Below are 6742 nucleotides of genomic sequence, written 5' to 3'. Positions count from 1 at the left end.
CGGTCTGGCTGGGACTTTCATCAGGGGTCGGGGGAGTGTGACCGCGTGTGTGTCCCGCACGGCGCTTTGGTCTCTCCCCCCCCCCCCCCCCCCAGACCATCCTCCTCCCTTCCAAGTGAACATCTGACCGTTCCTCATTTCCTGTCCCCTGATCATACAGCGTAATGGGCCGAAGGTCACGGCTCAGATGATAGGCGGGGGGAGGAGGCGATGATATTGGGGGGTTGGTGGCCCATATTAATGAAGAACTCAATGCCCCTACTCACACTGTCAAGACCCACTGCAGTTTAACTGACCACACACAGACTTTTCCGTGTGTCCACAAGCCACAAAATAGCCTGGCTACACAGAAAAACTTTGATACCTCACAAAAAATTGAAACAATGAAGTATTTCAATTATCACTGACCCACAACCCAACTGCACGGATGTTAACACATCTAACCCAACGCTTCAATGTCCTGAATGAAATGCTGAACCTAACCACTGCTGAGCGAAGTGCTCACTGTCAAATTCTCACCTGTGACAAATCAGACATTACGTTTACCTCACAGAAGGGGAGAGGGGGACCAATCACCTCACACCTACGTAATTAACCACCTTGCCACAATGGCTGGTTTCATTAAGACAAGACTTTTAATGCACTGCATGCTGGCAGGCCAAGATTAGCCTCTGAGGAGCGTCCGACTGCAGCGCTGTTTGTTACATACAGGGCGCCTTATGTCATTCTTTGTGTTGAGGTTTCCGTTGTTTAAAATGAGGGTCACATCTTTAACTTATAAACAGACCCGCTAATTCGTATTTCTAGCTTCACCCAATTGTCAGCGCCTGGGCTCTCCTTAGACCGTCGACTCTACAAAACAGCTGGGAGCAGTTAGCCAATAATCAAATACCAAAAACGCGTTTGTGGTGGAAATTTACATTTTCCAGATTAGCGCAAAAGAACGAATAAAGGACCTGCCGTCCATCTTTTTATGCCCCTCGATTTGTCAGATCAATTTGGACTGATACAACGGAGGGGGCTGAGCGCAAGGGAGGCGGGACCAGGACCTGTCCACCTTGTGTTGTCATAGCAACACCAGGAGTGGCTGGAAGGGAGTGGTGGTGAGCAGAGAAGCAGTGAAGGAGTGAATGGAAGGGAGAGAGGGAGGAATGGAGAGAAGCAGGGAGGAAGTGACCATACGAGTAGTGAAATGGTTAGCCTCCGGACAGAGCCTGGGACATTTAGGGGGCCGAGGGTGGGGGAAAGCGTGTCAGCATTGCACGGTGACGCAGGGCAGGACGGACTACAGAGCAGCGCACCATAAGAACTATCCCACGGGTCCCACTCTGCCATTCGGTAGCTCTCTTTCGCCATCTAGTGGCACAATGTTGTAAATTCACACATTTTATTACAATATTTTTTATGTATTGGAAACCAGTCACGAGACAATGGACAAAGCCAAGACAAACTTGCATGGATATTTCCCATTATCCTTTATTAGGCCTTCATGCCAGGATTTAAAATCTCAATTTCTTTGAACCTCTATCACTGTTCATCACTTGAATTCAGGCGGTTTCCTGGTTGCTCTGGTAATCCGGTGGTGTATTCAGAGGTTTAAGACCTAGTATTAGTCTGCCTTTATTAGACTGGCTCACGATAACCTACCAGCTCCCCACACCGGGGGAGCTCTTTCACACTAGAGTGACCCTCTCTCTCTCAGCCTCTCACTGAACACTCTGCCCCGAACATTACATCACGAGCATTCAGTACACACTCTAATCCAGAGCGACTCACACAAGTTTTTACATAGCATTGTGTCCATTTTTACAGCTGGATATACACTGAAGCAATGCAGGTTACCTACCTGGCTACCTACTATCGAACCTGTGACCTTTAAGTTACAAGACCAGCTCCTTACCCACTATACTACACTGCCGCAGGCGGGACGAGGAGTGTGCGCCAGACATGTAGAACACATGAGAATGGGGTAGGGGGCAGGGGGGTGATAACGATCTGTTCCCACGCAGCCCTTCTGTGGCCGACGGCAAGACTAAACGGCCCTGTTTCTCATACAAAAAAAAAAACTGTCAAATTCTAAACACATCAGGCGTTTTAATGCTGAGGTTATTTATTGAGTTTGGAAACCGGTGGGAATGTGTGTTTGTTGGTTTGTGTAAGCAGCGCCGTGGTAAAAGCTTTTGGTTTCTTCTCCCTCTAAACGCATATACAAACGCCGGAGGCAGTGAAGGGGGCCTGTGCTTTAAGCGCGGCTGTTCCCCCCTCCTCCCCCCCGGTAATCCAGGCTCCTCCATCAGCACTTCCTTAATGACTCCATTCTGCCCCCTCATCTATCTCTGCTCCATCTCTCACCCCGCTAATGTGGCTCTTTCAGCACGTCCGCGGGGCCTCCTCCCCCAGGCACAAGCCCAGAGGGGGGGTGGAGGGGGGCGAGGCCCGGAGCTGAGGGGGCACTTTGCTTCTCAGCGCCGCGGCACACTCGAGGGGCGCTGGGCGCGCAGGGCATGTTGGGGGCGGGGCCAGAGGAGGGCCAGTGAGACGGTTGGTAGGGAAGGGGGAGGGGGGTGGGGGTGTGGTCAGGAGTCCAGCTGAAATGGGAGTGAGAGAAATGACAGACAGAGGGAGGCTGTGGGGGCAGGAAACTCAGAACTCTGGGAGTGCTCCCCATTGGACGGGCACAGAGAACGCTGAGCCCAGGGAAGCGGCAACCAGGCACAGCCTCCTCCTCACCCCCCCCCCCCCCTTCACCCCCCATATTAAACCATTACTGCCGACTCAGCACTGCCAGGATGCTACCTGTGCACACCTGGGGCTTTCTGCTCCAACCAGCTTCAAATGCACAGCACTGTAGTTACTAAGTCAAAATAGTGGACAGGACACTGAAATCATCAGTGAACATCTAGTGCCACCTACTGGTACAAAATATATTTTGCTGCAGAAACCAAAGGCACTGTATATTGCCAAAGTGGGCAATGCGGGCTGTATCTGATTCTGGTTTTCCGGCCAACTTCTGGCCTTCATTACTTAAACAGCCCTAACATTTACACCATCTGACATTTTAGATACATTTCTTTATAAGCGCATGAATTACAGATGAAGGCAGTTTTACTGTGATTTAATCTATGAGTGAAACAGCATTGCTGTGTACAGCCAGTTAGCTCATTTAGCTAGAGTAAATTGTGGAAACAAGACCTGCATATACACCAACGCTAAAGGAACGAATTTGCCCACCCCTGGTATATTGTAATATTGTGGGGGGGTTGGCAGTGGAATTATCATTGCCACAGAAATCACCCCCCTCCAACCCCCCCCACACATCCCTCAACCTCCACCCCCTCTATTCCTGCTTCTACCCATTCCTCTCCTCTCTTTCATTTTCCACACTGCATGAAATGAAAACATAGTTGAGAACGATTGCAATCTTTCAGCGGAACTCCAGGGCAATTAATACAACAGCAAAAAAAAAATAAAAATACAGTTATAATGAGGTTATGAAAACATGCCCAGCGAACTCTGATCGCATGAACTGGCCTTTCAGCGTGTACGAACAGCTGCTGGTTGTGTCCACAGCTATTATAGCCACTGCAATTACTGCCAGTATTAATGCTGCTGCCATTAATCAGTGCTAGCGGTAGCAGCAACGCTAGCAGCAGTTGAGCTGTTCTGGATGAAGGGGTACCATGAAGGACAAAGGCCTCCATTAACTTTTGTTTTGTGTCCTCAGAGGTCTTTGCGCTTGTTGCCATTTTATTTCATTTTTTTTTGTAATAATTTCATATTATTGGTAGCACATTGCAGGCCATCTATGAATGAATGCATGAATGAGGGCAGGGGAGGCTCTCTCAGTTCAGTTTGTCCATTGTGTGTTCTGCCAGCGCAGTAGTTAGGTTATGCAGTAGACGTGTTGTCAAAATGACAGAAAAGGTCCTTAATGCCATTGGTTGCTCTTATGCTGTCATGCTGTCATGCATCATTTTAAATTTTTGTCAGTTCATATAAATTGAAACATAAATAATTTATTTAGCTTCACAGCCTAGACCTGAGGGGCACAACTAGCTTTAGCCCACCAGGGTGTGGTGAGCTTAGAGCTTGTGGTTTCCTTGTTACAGTTTCAGGTGTCCACTTACCAACAGTGTACAATGTTTAAGCCAACTGACTTATGCCCTGACTGAACAGGTCTACTTGTCAAATAAATAAATAAATAAATGTAAAAAAAAAAAAAGTTATTAGTTATTAAATGCAGTGTTTTACCCGCTAGGGGGAGCCCCTTTTCTTACAAAGGGACATCAAAACTTTTACCACAGTTGGCACAAGCAGGCTTACAGATGCAGGTATAATATTACTTTGAAATTATTTTTTTGTGTCAAAGAGAAATAATCACAATACACAGAAGCAGGACAGATGTTCCTTTCCAATTTTTCATGTTATTAAAGTCTTAAAGGTTTTTGAATTAACAGTGGAACTGCTGCCCTCTAGTGGCGCTTTAAGAATAATCATGTTCAGACATCTCCACATGTTCAGACTCCGTCCTACCCTTGGAGGCCCCAGCCTTTGAGCCACATCTGGACATGACAGGAAGCCTCTGACACGGACAGGATGAGCCCCATCTGCCACCGAAACAAAAAGAAACATTGAGAATTCAGACGGTTTGGGTAAGAATGCGGAAAGAGGCACTCATGCGTGAAGCTCACACCGAGCACGTGGGCTGCTCGATGACTCACCGCCCGTGGAGCTGAAGAAAATCATTACCCCGCGTTCTGCAACCACAGGCCGCCGCTCCACGTCTGTCCTTTCTGGAGGACGGAGTAAGAAAGATTTCACTTGTCCTGCTTCATTCTCATTTCCATCCTTCAAGAGGCTGGAATAAAAGGAGCTTTGTTTTTCTTTATTATATGGGTGGTGGTGGTGGGGGGTGGGGGGTGGGGGGTGCGGTTGGGCTGCCAGGAAGCAGAGGGTGATTCGGGGCACATCGTCCTGAATGATAGAAGCCGACAACACTATTTTAATTCTCTTCCATCTTAAGACGACCAGATGCCCCCCTTCTTCCCCGACACAAGCACATACGGCCTCTCTGAATTTCTCAGGACCCTAGCAGAGAATAGCATTTTGTCCGTTTCTGAGTAAGGAACAGTTCCCCTCTGTCTGAACTGAGTTAGCCCAAGTGCCCATTCATCGTGACCTCTCACACGATTCTCTGTCAAAAACAGAAGTGTGGCCAAAAGCTGCGTATGGCAAAATAGCCATTGTTCCTGACATGGACTTAATGTAGAGAGATTTTCACTGAATGTGCCTGACGGAAATGATGCCGTTTATGGTGTCACACACATTACATATCTGACATAGTCTCAAGAATCGGTTGTTGTCACTGACATAAATGCACTCCTGAACCTGAACGTTAAAATTTGCATTTCAATTTTATTATTCAATTCATTTTTTTTTTGTTTCATTCATAGTTTGTCATTGTTTTGTTTAATCTTAATCTAGGGCAGTTTAACTCTGGCCATACTTGTTATATCCACAAAAATTGTTTCTTATAATTCTCAACTTTGCTTTTTAGTTTTCTGTTATTGCACTGACTTGCCAACCATATACTGAACACAATAATATGTAATATACATTGCATTTCTATCTGCACTCTAATGTTTCCCCTGTTAGGGTGTTTGGCAAGCAAATATATAATAATGATACAGAGGAAATAAAATGGTTCTGGCTTAGCAAATAATAAAAGATTGACACTTCTATAGCATGGTGGCTAACTTTTAATTATCCCCTTTTCTTCCCTTTTCCCCAGTTTTCCAATCGTAGAATCTTTATGAGTTTTCTGCAATCACAGTTGTAAGCCTGTCCCTTTTGAGATGTCATCTTACGCAAACTTTGGAGAGCGCGGAAGAGCATGCATTTCTGTCCCTTGGAGCCGTGCAGCCATTGCACTGGAGGACAGCAGTTCTTTCGCTGATCGTGCAGGCAGACTGCAGCTGCAGATTCACTAGTGGAGTACCTTCTGTATGGTGAGCTGGGGGGAATACCCTGTTAACTGAAACCCTCAGTCTCCAGGCAAGGCTTCAGACAATGAGACATCAAGGCTGCCTGGCAGGGTCAGAATTTGGCTCTCACAGTCGGGTGTAACCCTTCACCAACAGCTAGTAGCCTGAAGCTGACTATGCTCCCCAACAACCCCAAATTGACACAAGTCAATACTTTTTGAAATCATATTTTATATTGAAGAAGGGAGATCGTGAAACATATACAATGCCCTATTTTATTGCGTGTAACAACCGGTTTCCCCCCTCCAATCCAGCCATCCCATGACAACACCCCTACCTCCCTCTAGCCAAAGGGATATGATGAAAGTGTAAAATGTTTATTTTATTTTGATTTATATGGGGAGGGGGGGGAACTATGTTAAAACACATACCGTGGTCTTGGGCCCAACTCAGACATTCTGGTTTTCAGTAAGTTCCTGTCCTACAGAGTGAGAGGGAAAAAGGGGGGGGGGACTGCTTCAGCAACATATCCAGCTGTATAAATGGACTGCAAGTAAAAATGTAATCTGAGTAAGTCGCACTGGATGAGAGGGTCTGCTAAATGTCAAACAGTGAAAAAATGTCAAAGTGGCTTTGTTGTGAGTTCCTTTTTATAATTGCTGTGAATTATAAACTATTAAGCAGTGACGTCTAATGTTCCACAGTACTTGCTTCATTGTGGAGGGCAACACAGTCCCCTCTACTACGAAACTCGCTGA

At 46.5% G+C, this 6742-nt stretch overlaps 1 long non-coding RNA gene across 1 annotated transcript; it reads right to left on the bottom strand.

The window, feature by feature from the left end:
• Positions 1 to 4446: 4446 nt before the first annotated feature.
• Positions 4447 to 6489, bottom strand: LOC118217705. Its single transcript, XR_004763265.1, has 3 exons — positions 6416 to 6489; positions 4722 to 4793; positions 4447 to 4607 (listed from the first exon to the last, which is right to left on the bottom strand). It is a non-coding gene; the product is annotated as an uncharacterized LOC118217705 (long non-coding RNA).
• Between the last annotated feature and the right edge of the window lie 253 nt (positions 6490 to 6742).

The sequence above is a fragment of the Anguilla anguilla genome, chromosome 18, assembly GCF_013347855.1.
Source record: "Anguilla anguilla isolate fAngAng1 chromosome 18, fAngAng1.pri, whole genome shotgun sequence".
NCBI lineage: Eukaryota > Metazoa > Chordata > Actinopteri > Anguilliformes > Anguillidae > Anguilla > Anguilla anguilla.
This window is presented reverse-complemented; position numbering and strand designations above follow the sequence as displayed.